Genomic DNA, 13372 nt, shown 5'->3' on the forward strand with positions numbered 1-13372 from the left:
TACAACCACCCAAATAGCATCACTACCCCGCTGAGTCCTCGGAAGACCTACAACGAAGTCCATAGTGACGTGCTCCCACTTCCACTCTGCAATAGGCAAGGGCTGCAACAAACCCGCTGGCCTCTGATGCTCGACCTTCACTTGCTGGCAAGTAAGGCACTTCGATACGAAAACAGCCACATCTCTCTTCATACCCCGCCACCAAAACTGGCGACCTAAATCCTGATACATCTTAGTACCTCCCGGATGCACCGCAAGGCGCGAATGATGAAACTCTCGGAGTACCTCCTCTCGGCAAGACTTCGGCACGAACAAACGGTCTCGGTATCTCACACTCAGGTCGGGATACACTGCCAAACCCTTCTCAACTTTCCCACTGGAGATCCTCTCTCGGAAGGACTCTACCTCAAGGTCACCTCTCTGCGCCTCTAACACTCGTGTCACAAATGTAGGCTGTGCAACAACAAAAAACAAGGCCGCAGCCTCAACGGATTCACTCAGAAGTAAATCAAACTCCCCAAGTGCACCCAACATCTCCCATTCCCGGATGGCTATACTAGCTACATCACTAATGAATTCCTACTAAGGGCATCGGCCACAACATTGGCCTTTCCCGAATGATAGTGCAACTCAAAATCATAGTCCTCGATGAATTCCATCCACCTCCTCTGCCTCAAATTTAAGTCCCTCTGTGTAAACAGATACTTCAAACTCTTGTGGTCCGAGAACACCTCGAACCTCTCACCATAAAGGTAATGCCTCCAGATTTTCAAGGCAAAGATCACTGCTGCTAACTCTAGGTCGTGTGTAAGGTAATTCTTCTCGTGTATTTTCAACTGACGTGAGCCATAAGCTACCACTTTCCCTTCTTGCATCAACACACAACCCAAACCCTCTCGCGAGGCATCATAATAAACCGCATAACCCAACTCCCTCTTCGGAATAATCAACACCGGAGCAGTGGTCAATCTAACTTTCAGCTCTTGAAACGACTTTTCGCAAGTCTCATTTCACACAAACTTGACTCCCTTCCGAGTCAGCCTAGTCAACGGTGATGCTAACCTGGAGAAATCTTTCATAAACCGACGGTAATACCCAGCCAATCCCAAAAAACTGTGGATCTCAAACACACTCTTAGGCTGTGCCCAATCTTGCACTGCCTCAATCTGGGATGTATCAACAGACACTCCTTCCCCCGATACCACGCGACCTAAGAACTTGACTTCTCCTAGCCAGAACTCACACTTTCCAAACTTGGCATACAGCCTATGGGCTCTAAGCAACTCAAGCACCACTCTCAAGTGTTCCTCGTGTTCCTCTTCTGAAGGCGAATAGATAAGGATGTCGTCCACGAAGACGACCACAAATCGGTCTAAGAACTCCCGGAAAATCCGGTTCATCAAGTCCATAAAGACTGCCGGTGCATTGGTAAGCCCAAATGGCATTACCAGAAACTCATAATGGCCATACCGCGTACGGAATGCCGTTTTCGGAATATCCTCCTCCCTGACTCTCAACTGGTGGTAACCCGATCTCAAGTCTATCTTAGAGAAACAACGGGAACCCTTCAACTGGTCAAACAAATCATCTATACGGGGCATAGGGTACTTATTCTTGACCGTAGCCCGATTCAACTTCCAGTAGTCAATACACAACCTTAAGGCACCATCTTTCTTTTTAGCGAAGAGGGTCGGTGCTCCCCACGGCGAAACACTAGGGCGAACAAAACCCTTATCTAACAATTCCTGGAGCTGAACTTTCAACTCAACCAACTCTGCTGGAGCAAAACGATAAGGTGCCATAGAAATCGGCGCCATGCCGGGCACTAAATCAATAGAGAACTCTATCTCTCGGTGAGGTGGCAAACTAACAAGGTCTTCGGGAAAGACATCCGAATACTCACAAACCACCCTCGGCAATACAATCTGGGTCTCATCACACTCACCACTCTAAAAGCTAGCAAGTAGACCACTAAGCTCACTTCGCCCTCGCGAATCACACCCCGGTGGTAAAACACTACCAACCCGGTCTCCCAAGAAATGGAACCACTCCCCGCTCAAGGTACATAACGTGACCCTCTGGCGGTAGCAATCGATAACAGCCCGGTATGACGATAGCCAGTCCATACCCAAAATAACATCAAAACCCTTCATGGGCATGACCACAAAAGGAAAAGGAAGCCTATAGTCGGCGACCTCTATATCGCAACCTCTAACACCCTGTTTCAAGATCAACTCACCACCAATAGGCGATACTACACAAATAGGAGATGCTAACTATGCCAACTCCAATTCCAAAACAGATGCAAATGCAGCAGATACAAAAGAATGAGATGCACCCGTGTCAATCAAAACACTAGTAACCGAGTTGCAAAACAGAAAAGTACCTCTCACTACTGATGGAGCCGGTACTAAATCCTGCGCGGTAACAGCATACACACGCCCTGTAGGCCCCTGATCCACCTGCTCACCTCTAGGAGCAAAAGACTGCTGCACAGACTGGGACGACGAAGCCCCTAGATTGGCCCTCGAGGCCTGCACAGACTGAGCTGGCTGAAGACTCTGTGTCTACCTAGAACCAGACGCCCCCGAAGTGGCACTCAACTGCGGGCAAAACCTCTTCAGGTGCCCGGGCTGACCACACTGATAACACGACAAGGACTGCCCCCTGTCCAAACTCTGACTCTGCGGTCTAGCTGAAGAAGAAGCAACTCTCTGACCCCCACCCTTCTGCGGCCAAACCGAAACCTTGTGACCCAGCTGACCACACTTATAACAGGTAAAATCCCCCTAACTACCTCTCCCCGATCCTGCACTCGGCACTGGAAAGGTCGATCTAGCAACACCACCCTGCGACTGTTGAGGGTTAGAACCTCTCTGCCTCCTGCCATCACCCTGGCCATCTTGGCTCCTCTTAGAGCCTCTCTGCCCCTCATCCTCCTCCTGCATCAAGAGCTCCATATGAGCTGCAGCATCCACAAGGTGCCTATACTCACGGATGAAAGATCCACCAACCCTCAACTTGAGGCCCCGCCTCAACTTCCACTCAAACTCATAGCAACGGCGTTCCTCAGACGCCACCAGTTCAGGTGCAAACCTGGACAGACTGGTAAAAGTAGCCTCAAACTCGGCCACTAACAAGCCCTGCTGATTAAGCCGGCTAAACTGATCCCTCAGCTTCTCCCGAGCTGCTGCAGACAAAAACCTTTCCTGAAAAGTATTCACAAACGCCTCCCAAGTAACCCCAACACGAGCCTTCTCGTACTTCCACCATTGACCCGCATCTCCCTTCAGCTGGAAGGATGCCAAGGTCACTTTCAGTGCTCCGTCCTCGATGCCAAGCATCTCGAACGTCTTACTCATTTGCTCTAGCCACTCATCAGCCTTCAGTGGCTCATTCGGATCCCCGATAAACTCATCCGGGTTAGACCGGAAGAACTCCCTCTTCAAGAAAAAAGGCCCTGCCTCAGCTGCCTGATTCCCAGCTCTGAGTATACCCAAAGCTCCTGCTATCTCTCGTGCCAAGGCACTCATAGCCTGCTGACCCGCTGGCTCGGCCACGTTAGCCTGACCAACTCCCTCCTGTACTACCGGAACCTCCCCCGGTAACGGTACTTCCTGCCTCGCAGGTCTACCACGCCTAACACCTCTTCCTCGCCCTGACATCCTAATAAAGGTAATACAGAACGTTAGAACATTCACAAATGTGCCGAAACTGAACACTCACGTCCTAATGCATGGACAACGGTAATTCACTCCATGTAAGCACATAAACACATAAGCACTTACGAATTTCATTTCCGGATAATGATAGTCCCGAGGCGTTACTAGAGTTCCGGTTAAAAACAGCATTGATCAAGTGCCTTTCCAACAAGACTCACAGAAACCCAAGGATCCAATCAACATCCTAGAAACTACATTCCATACCCACATAGTCACATAAGCATGTTATCAATTAAACACATAGCATATGACACTACACCTAAGTCTCTATCAAGCGAGACAAACCCATTGTGATACTAATCACTTCCCACGTACCCAAAGTATTCGAACCCGATACACTCTGATACCAAGTTGTAACGCCCTCAAAATAATAACATTAACCCATCAACATAGACATACATTGACAATAAAAATAAACGTTCTTCTATTTATCAGAGTAGTTTCTTACAAAAGTATTACATGTTAACAACAAAAGCAAATGCCCTACGGGCTTACAGCTTTCCAAGTTAACACTTGGTTACAACAAAAGAGTATCAACTCCACTACGCTTTAAGCCCTTAGCTTGAAATTACATGTAATACATCAAAAATAAAACGACAAAAGCGTGTCCGCCTCTAGCCTCCCAAGCTATGTCCTTGGAGGTGGCATGCTACCTGCACTTGAAAATGATATTCCCATATAGGGTGAGCCACAGCCCAGTAGAAATACACTAAACCAACCATAAACAATGACTAAAAGATTAGCAATTGATAGATGGCCAACACTGATACATCCACATAAATCACATTTTTATGTCATACGACTTATGAGTCCAAGTTACTTTTCATTTTCCCTTTTTCAACAGACAAGCATATTAGCTCCATCATCATTTCAACAGATATGTATATAAACTATATCCCACATTCACAGATAAGCACATAAGCTACATCCACATTTCACAAAGATAAGCATATTAGCCCTATCTTCACTTCTCTAGACAAGCATATGAGCTATATCTACACTTCTCAAAGATAAGCATATGAGCTCTATCTTCATTTCTCTAGACAAGCATATGAGCTGTATCTACGGAGTTCATCCCTTATCTCCTCCCAAGTCTATCCGGTTTAGAGGTACATCCCCCATCTTCCCCTAAACCGCGGAGTACATCCCCCATCTCCTCCTCTACACACAATGCATATAAACACAAGGGTTCTATACACAATCAATCAATACATGAATTTAATGTATTCAATCCACCGTCATACTCTATGACACATTCAATCGATGAGTTTTAGTTTGCCTAATCATCATGCATTGTCTACAACAATCACGACTATCCTCCACCGATAGCCCAAAGCAGTTATTTCTAAACAGAAAATAAATGCACAAATGGATATTAAATCAACATTTCACTTCGGTGAGTGATAAATAATTCAACTACACCCTTTAACCCCATGCATTCCCAACCTCAACCATTCCATTTCGTAACCTCATTTCTCACAATTAATTATCCCAATTAATCAACAATGTAATTAGGTCATTTTCCATAATTAACATTACAACCCTTAAGGTTCCATTTTCATCAATGGTTCAACATTTATTCCATTTCTCTATGCCAAACATGCACCTAGGTTTATTACGAAGAAAACCCCGACTTTTGTAAAATTACACAAAAGCCCCAAACTCTCACAAAATTACCAAACCAACCCCAACATCTCAAAATACTAAAATTTAAAGACAAAATCCATAGAGAGGAGTAGGATATCCCTACCTCAAATTCGGAGCCCCAAAGGAGAAGATGACAAAACCCAACGTGCTCCAAAACCTGAGATTTTTAGATTAAAAAGTAGCCCCCAACGATCAACAACTCTTTTGTAAAGGCCAAAGACAAGGAACTCACCCTAGCTAGATCAAAATCTAGAGAGAATGTAAGATTTTAGAGAGAGAGGCTCTCAAAATGGTTTTTAGAAAAAGTAGGAGAGAGAAAGAAAAGTAAAAAGTGATTTAAAATCACCCAGCGGATAACTCATATACGTATGACCCGCTCGAGCGGATAACACGACGCTCGAGCGCCAAGAACAAAATCTGGACACGCTCGAGCGCAATAAGGCCCGCTCGAGCGCCAAGACACAAGAATAAAGCACATCCGCTCGAGCGCAAGAATACCCGCTCGAGCGTAGATTTCCCCCTCCCAGAACTTAGACTCTGGAAGCACTACCCGCTCGAGCGCCAACCGACCCGCTCGAGCGCCACCGCTCGAGCGTAAACAAACCCGCTCGAGCGTAAAAACCACACCTGCATAAGTTTTGCAGGAACACGAAAATACTGGAAGTGTGCAATCTCCGCTCGAGCGCAAGAATACCCGCTCGAGCGGACCGCCTAAAAACTGAACGACAAGGAATTGAAACCAAGGCCTAACCAACCTGTAACAACCTTCCTCAAAACATCCTAAAACTCAATCAAAGGGAATTAAAGGACACAACAAGGTAAACACCACTACCAACTTCACGGAACCGAGTCCGGAATACAATAGAACAGTAAAGAGATAGCCGGGATCGCTATAGACTAAGATATTAAACTATCAATACATAATCATCATATTAGTTTTTAAATAATACCTTAATTTGAAAATAATACTATAATACATAACATCATAACATCATAAGCTTTCTCTCCGTGTGACATTATCAAAAGGAAATCATGGGTTAGAATCTGGAGGAGGAGAAGGAAAACAATAGTGATAAATGGCATCAAAAACAAATAATCAAAACGTATATATATATATATATATATATATAGGATTCGCCCGCATCTCTCTTTTCTGTCGAAAATCACGTCAGACACACATTCTCGTTTTTGGTTCAGCCGACCGACAAAAGCGAGACGAGTCAATCAGCTGCCTCGGCTCTCGCTCCCTCTTGTCGTCTTCTCCTCCGTCTTCTTTTTAATCACTCTCTTCGCCTTCTTCCTCTTCATTCGCTTCCATCCATTTCGTCTTCTGCGTGAGAGAGATAGAACAGAGAGACTGAGTAGAGCAGAAATGCTGCCAAAAACGACCCTCCTTTCGATTACATCTCTCTCTTCTACTTCATGGCCTCATCCCGTCTCCTTACTCTCTTTCCGGACTTGAATGATCCCATAAGTGTTGTTGGGCCGAGTGTCCCGGCTCCTACTCTTCCCAACCTTCCTATGATGTCGATTGAGTAAATAATGGTAGCTCAATCAGACATTGAAGCCAATCATTTCACACTGACGTCTTGTATGGAGACGGTGACTGCAGTCACAAAATTGGCTCATCGATTGCAGAACAGAACGAGTAAACTCCATCGGGTCAACACCCAACTCTCTCTGCTCTAGCGCATGTACAAGGATGCGCGAGCAAAAATAGGTGCACTAAAGGCCGAAAATAAAGAGTTTAAACGGAAGACCACCTCCATGGCCCGATTTGGAGCAACGTCGTTCTTGGCCTTTGATAGTCAGCGGGAAGTCGTCGCTCTCGACGAAAGCACGGAGTCAAGAGCATCAAGGGTTGCTCAAGGTGATAAAAAGAAGAAAAAAACGATGGAAGAGGCGAGTAAGTAAGATCGGCGTATGGCCGTAAAAAAAATGAAGGGTTTTTTTTTTGATTTTTTTTTAATATAAATATGTTTATTTTGATCGGCGCATGACCATAAAAAAAATGAAGGGTGTTTTTTTTATGTAAATATTTGTATATTTTGATTTGTGTGTGTTTTTATGTTTAAGTACTGAAAAATGAAATTAAAAAGCAAAAAAAAAAAAATTTAAGCCCAAACAAAAAATAATAATGAGAAAAAAATAAAAATAAAATAAATTAAGCCTAATAGTAAAATAAAAAAATAAATTAAAATAAAATAAAACAATACCAGAAGAAATTAAACTTAATGGGACGTTGGTGTTGTTGGAATAGTAATGCAAAAAAAAAAAAAAAAAATACCATGAGGGTTTAAAAAAAATCAATGTATGCAAAGTTAATTTTACCTCAAGATGCAGAACCCAAAAAAAAAATTACACAGTTGAGAAAAATAAACTATTAAGGAGAATAAATGTATAAAGGACTTGAGAGCATTCAATTGATATAAATGTTTCTATATCAATGTAGCAATACGCAAATTTTATTTTAACAAAAATTCAAGTTTCACAGTCATAACAGAACTTTTTAAGTAGAAATCGACATTACAAGCTCGCCACAATAAAATTGAAGCGATCCTCGCTTAGGGGTTTTGTGAAAATATCCGCCAATTGCTTGTCGGTATTTACAAATTCAAGTATAATATCCCCTTTTTGAACATGATCTCTTAAAAAATGATATCGAATTTCAATATGTTTTGTTCGTGAGTGTTGAACCGGATTTTTGCTTAAATTGATGGCACTAGTATTATCACATTTAATAGGGATATGATCATAATGCAAATCAAAATCCTCCAATTGTTATTTTATCCAAAGTATTTGGGCACAACAACTTCCGGAAGCTATATATTCACTTTCGGTCGTTGATAAAGCAATAGAATTTTATTTTTTGTTAAACCAATATAGTAATGAATTACCAAGAAAGTGAAGTGCCACTAGTGCTTTTTGCTATCAAATTTGCATCTGGCAAAGTCGGTATCCGAGAAACTAATTAGATCAAATGCAACACCTGTAGGATAAAACAGTCCCAAATTTTGAGTGCCAACAAGATATCTAAAAATTCTTTTAACAGCACCGAGATGTGATTCCTTAGGATTTGATTGATATCTAGCACACATACAAACACTAACCATAATATCGGGTTTACTTGCAGTTAAATAAAGAAGTGAGCCGATCATACCTCGATATTTTGTTTGATCAATGGACTTACCTTTTTTCATCCTTGTCTAGCTTAATGGATGTACTCATAGGTGTTTCAGCTATTTTTGAGTCATATATACCAAACTTTTTGAGTAGTTCTTTTGTGTACTTAGCTTGGTTGATAAAAATTCCTTCCTTACATTGTTTGATTTGAAGCCCAAGGAAATAATTTAGCTCCCCTATCATGCTCATCTCAAACTCACCTTGTATATACTTAGCAAATTCCTTACACAAGGTTTTATTAGTAGCACCAAATATAATGTCATCCACATATATTTGCACAATAAGTAAATCATCATTTTTAGTTTTAACAAAAAGTGTTGTGTCAATCATTCCTCTAGAAAAATTATTTTCAATAAAAAATTTACTTAATCGTTCATACCATGCACGCGGTGCTTGTTTCAAACCATATAAAGCTTTTGATAGTTTAAAAACATGATTTGGAAAAGCAAAATCTTCAAAACCCGGGGGTTGTTTAACATAAACTTCCTCATTTATAAAACCATTAAGAAAGACACTTTTTACATCCATTTGATAAAGTTTGAAATCTCTAAAATATGCAAATGCAAGTAACATGCGAATGGTTTCTAATCTAGCAACCGGAGCAAAGGTTTCATCGAAATCAATACCTTCTTCTTGATTGTATCCTTGTGCAACAAGTCTAGCCTTATTTCTTATAATTGTGTCGGATTCATCAAGCTTGTTTTGAAAGATCCATTTGGTACCGATAATGGTATGATCTTTAGGTTTTGGCACAAGTTTCTACACTTTGTTTCTCTCAAATGGGTTAAGCTCTTCATGCATAGCTATGTGAAACCCCGTATTTTATATAATAAAAATAATATATATTTTTAATTTTCTTAAATAATTATTCACAATATTTTAAATTTAATAGTCTGTATATTTTTATACTGAACATTTTTTTTAAATAAAATAAAATAAAATATTTTTTACTTTATATTATTGCTCAGTATTAATTTTTGAAATTTATGATATTTTTATTATATTTTTTTCTATATTTTTGTAATCAAATTACACTGGAACCTAATATTTTCTGTACTAAAACCCAATCAAAAACCATGGGTTTGCTCCCCAAGTTTTCTCGCTTTCCACCTTCAACGTGTAATCATCTTATGTATGTAAAATAAATAAATAAATAAAATAAAAATAAAAATAAAAATAAAAACGTGGTGGACATGCTGAAGGCATACCACCAAGTGTTCAACTTCATACCACCAAGTGTTCAACTTCTTTTTCTTTCCTTTTTAAAATATAAAAAATAAAAAATAAAAAAATAAAAAACGTGGTGGACATGCTGAAGGCATACCATCAAGTGTTCAACTTCATACCACCAAGTGTTCAACTTCTTTTTCTTCCTTTTTTTTTTTAAAAAAAAAAAAAAATCTTTTCATTTTCTTTTATCTTCTTTTGCTCTTCCTCATTTTTTTTTTCATAAATTGAACCAAACTTTTCTTCACATTCCTTCATATTTTCCTTCACTTTCAGCTTCATCTTTCTCTCCCTCTCCGTCGGTTCTCCCTCTCCCTCTACCTCTCATTCTCAAAACTCTCTTCCTCCTTCCTTATCTATTTTTTTCCTCCTCCCCCCGACCTCTATAGCCATGGCCTCAACCCATACTATCACCATCCGAACCACCAACCCGCGAACTTCACCACCATTGGCGCACCGCCGGACCGCCACCATCACCTATTTCCATTATCATCTAGAACCACCATTCACAAAGTGTTGTAGTTGAAGAAAGAGAAGAAGATGGAGGAGAAAGAAGCAAAGTTAGAAAAGTTTATTTTGAAGTTCAAAAGTTGGTTTTCGGCTTACTTTCGGCATGCCAAAACCATCCATTCCGGGATGAATTGAGAAAAATAGGTCATGTACGATGAAGTACGAAGTAAGTTGAAGAGAATGGCGAAAGAATGAAGTAAAATCGTTAAGAATTAAGAAAGTTATGGGGTCCGAAAGATGGTTCGGAAAAAATGTCCGAGACGGTAGGAAAACAATCTTATTTTTTTTCAAATTTTGGAGATCCGATGGCATGCAAAAAGAGACGGAACAAGGCGTGTGAGTAGTGAACCAAAAACTAGGTCGTGAGTTGAATCCAATGACAGAAAAATAAGATAAAACAGAGTTACGATGAAGAAGATACAAACATTTGAACTGGTGACATTGAAACTAAAATTCTGGGTCTTCTGTTCATGCATGCTACGGCTGTTGGAGAAGATGAACTAAATTTTATCCAGTATTTCTCGGCTCTTGGTGCTACGGTGCATCCTAGCACATTTAGGTTAATCGAGTGGTCCTATGACTTTGGGGATGACCACCCTTAGGTTTTTCGACATGTAGAATCCATTTTTGGGGTTAGATCTTTCAAATTTTAAGTCTAAGATGATGATCAACAACTAAAGGTTCCTAGATAATCCAATAAAAGATCAACGGTGAGATCGCGTCCGATTGATATGAAAATTTCAGCAAGACAATCATGGAGCCAGGACGATCATATCTTACGATCAGAATCATAAATCAAATTCGAACGATAAATCGTTAACAACCTAACATGGTAAGAAAACTCTCATAACCGTCTCATTCTTTTTAATTGTTAAATATTTAGATTTGTGTTCATATGTTAACATAGCTAAAACTTTAGATAAAATTTTGTTTATAGTTGTATGTAAATTTGTGATTGGTATGTTAAATATTTGAAGGTCATTTCTTTATTAGTAGCCTTAAAATCATGATATAATCTTGGATTTAGACTTGCATGTGTAATTTGTGCCATTAAAGAGATGATTAAAGATTTTATTTGGTTTGATTATATAACTCTTCAATCTGCCAGAAACTTGTACGAATTTTTAAACAATTTTATGCTCAAAATTTTGAAATGATTTCTTCTACAAAGTTGTTGAGAATGATGTCTAGTTCATCCAGGAATTTTCTTAACAATTATTGAGCTTGGTACGAATTTATACAAAATTTATAATTAAATCTGCTACTGTAAGACAGATTTTAGTATATGTTAAAAGCTTATAAAAAAAAATTCTATACTAAGCCAAATCTGGTAATTTCTAACTAAAATATGAAATTTGAGAAGTCTAATTTCATACTAAATTTTTAGATTGTGGATCTGATTTATAAATTTAAGTATGGAATTAATTTAAGAAAATGTGATAAATCTGTGTCATAAAATTTCTGGGAATTTTACAGAATTATTTATAACTTATTTTTGGGAATTTATTTCTGAAAAATGACCCAAACATATTTATTGAATATCCTGTACATTTTTACGAATTTTAGAACTGTATAAATAATTTATTTATAATTTTTATTACCTAAGGTATAACCTGAAAATTTCTAGACGGGTTTAAGATCATGACTTCAATTATTTATTCGGATAAAAATTAGTTATTGTGTTGGTCCAATTCATCAAATATAGTAAATTAGTAATCCATGTATGGGTGTATTGTGGTTTATTTAATATTGTGGTAGTCTAATCTTGTAAATTAAAGATCCATGCACGTGTGTGACTTTGGTTTATTTTCTCTGTATCTAAATTATTATTTCATACCATGGTTTAAATAAATTGTTTATTTAAAGGCTGCACATTTATTTATTATTGTGTGACGTGTGTAATATTTTATGTTGGGAATTTTAATGAGTTGGTATAACATCAATTGTGATTAAAATTTGGAATTATTTGTGAGTAATATCAAAATTAACTGAAATGATTAACGGCATATACAAAGTTAACAATTGACGGTTAATACCAGTTATTCAGGGTGAGTCCTGATTTTAAAGAGTGTATGAAATCAAGGGATTGACGGTTAATACCGGTTGTTCAGGGTGAGCCCTGGTTTTGAGAATTCTCACGTAAATTATGTTGCGAAACTCTAAGATGGCACGGGACTTATTTGAACCCTTTTCGGTATTTGGTTTTGGAATAAGGGTGGATGTGCTGGTGGTACACAGGGAGGTTACGTACCCCTGGCAGACCGTTTCCTTGGTGCAGACCACGGATGCCACTACTTGGGTATATCACTCCGGACGTGGGCATCCCTGGTAGTTACGGTTGGTAACACTTGAATATTTGACCAAGGGAGGGTTTCAAATTAACTGTTGCCATACTTAGTGGTTGGTAAGTTAAATCTCTTTGGTGAGATTTCGAGTGTCACCTAATTTATTAAAATTATTTTAATGGTTGTAATTTATGCTTACAATTATATTGTTACCTCATGTTTGTAATCTCATTATTTTTCTCTTAAAAAGAATGGTAGGTTGGTTATGTTTTCTTACTGTGTTGCAAAACTCATGGCATATATTTTTGTTGTCCTGGCGTTTTATGCCAGGTCTTGGCGAGAAAATAATTGAAGCTGAAATGGAGTCGACGCTAACGTAGAGCCTTGGCTGACCTGAAACCCCGAGTAGAGCCGAATAAATTATATTATTTTATATAATAGCTATTAAGAACTTTATAATTTCATTTGATGTTGTATTTGGATAATTTTAAGTTTTTATCTATTGTTATTTGGACGTTTGGTTATGTACGAGAGTTGGATTACCCTATTAAGATGTCAACTTTTTAGTTTATTAAGTCATTTTGTTTATTTAATTTCCCTTGAAAAAAAAAAAATTTGGGGCGTCACAAGCTATCATCTAATGCTCATCGAATTCGGCTTCTTGAAAGATTTTAGGCTCAATCTGTAAGAGAAAAGTCAAGTTACTACAAATGTTTCTAAGTGAAGAGCGAGTTTCAATTCCTTTTGCAGAATCACCTAGGATTAAATCCTTAGGGTGATTATGAACAAACTTCCATT

At 39.1% G+C, this 13372-nt stretch overlaps 1 long non-coding RNA gene across 1 annotated transcript; it reads left to right on the forward strand.

The window, feature by feature from the left end:
- Positions 1-10570: 10570 nt before the first annotated feature.
- LOC145807576 (uncharacterized) lies at positions 10571-13145 on the forward strand. Its single transcript, XR_014350796.1, has 2 exons — positions 10571-11121; positions 12905-13145. It is a non-coding gene; the product is annotated as an uncharacterized LOC145807576 (long non-coding RNA).
- Positions 13146-13372: the final 227 nt, after the last annotated feature.

The sequence above is a fragment of the Camellia sinensis genome, chromosome 14 (genome assembly GCF_055761805.1).
Source record: "Camellia sinensis isolate YWXY chromosome 14, ASM5576180v1, whole genome shotgun sequence".
Taxonomy (NCBI): Eukaryota; Viridiplantae; Streptophyta; class Magnoliopsida; order Ericales; family Theaceae; genus Camellia; species Camellia sinensis.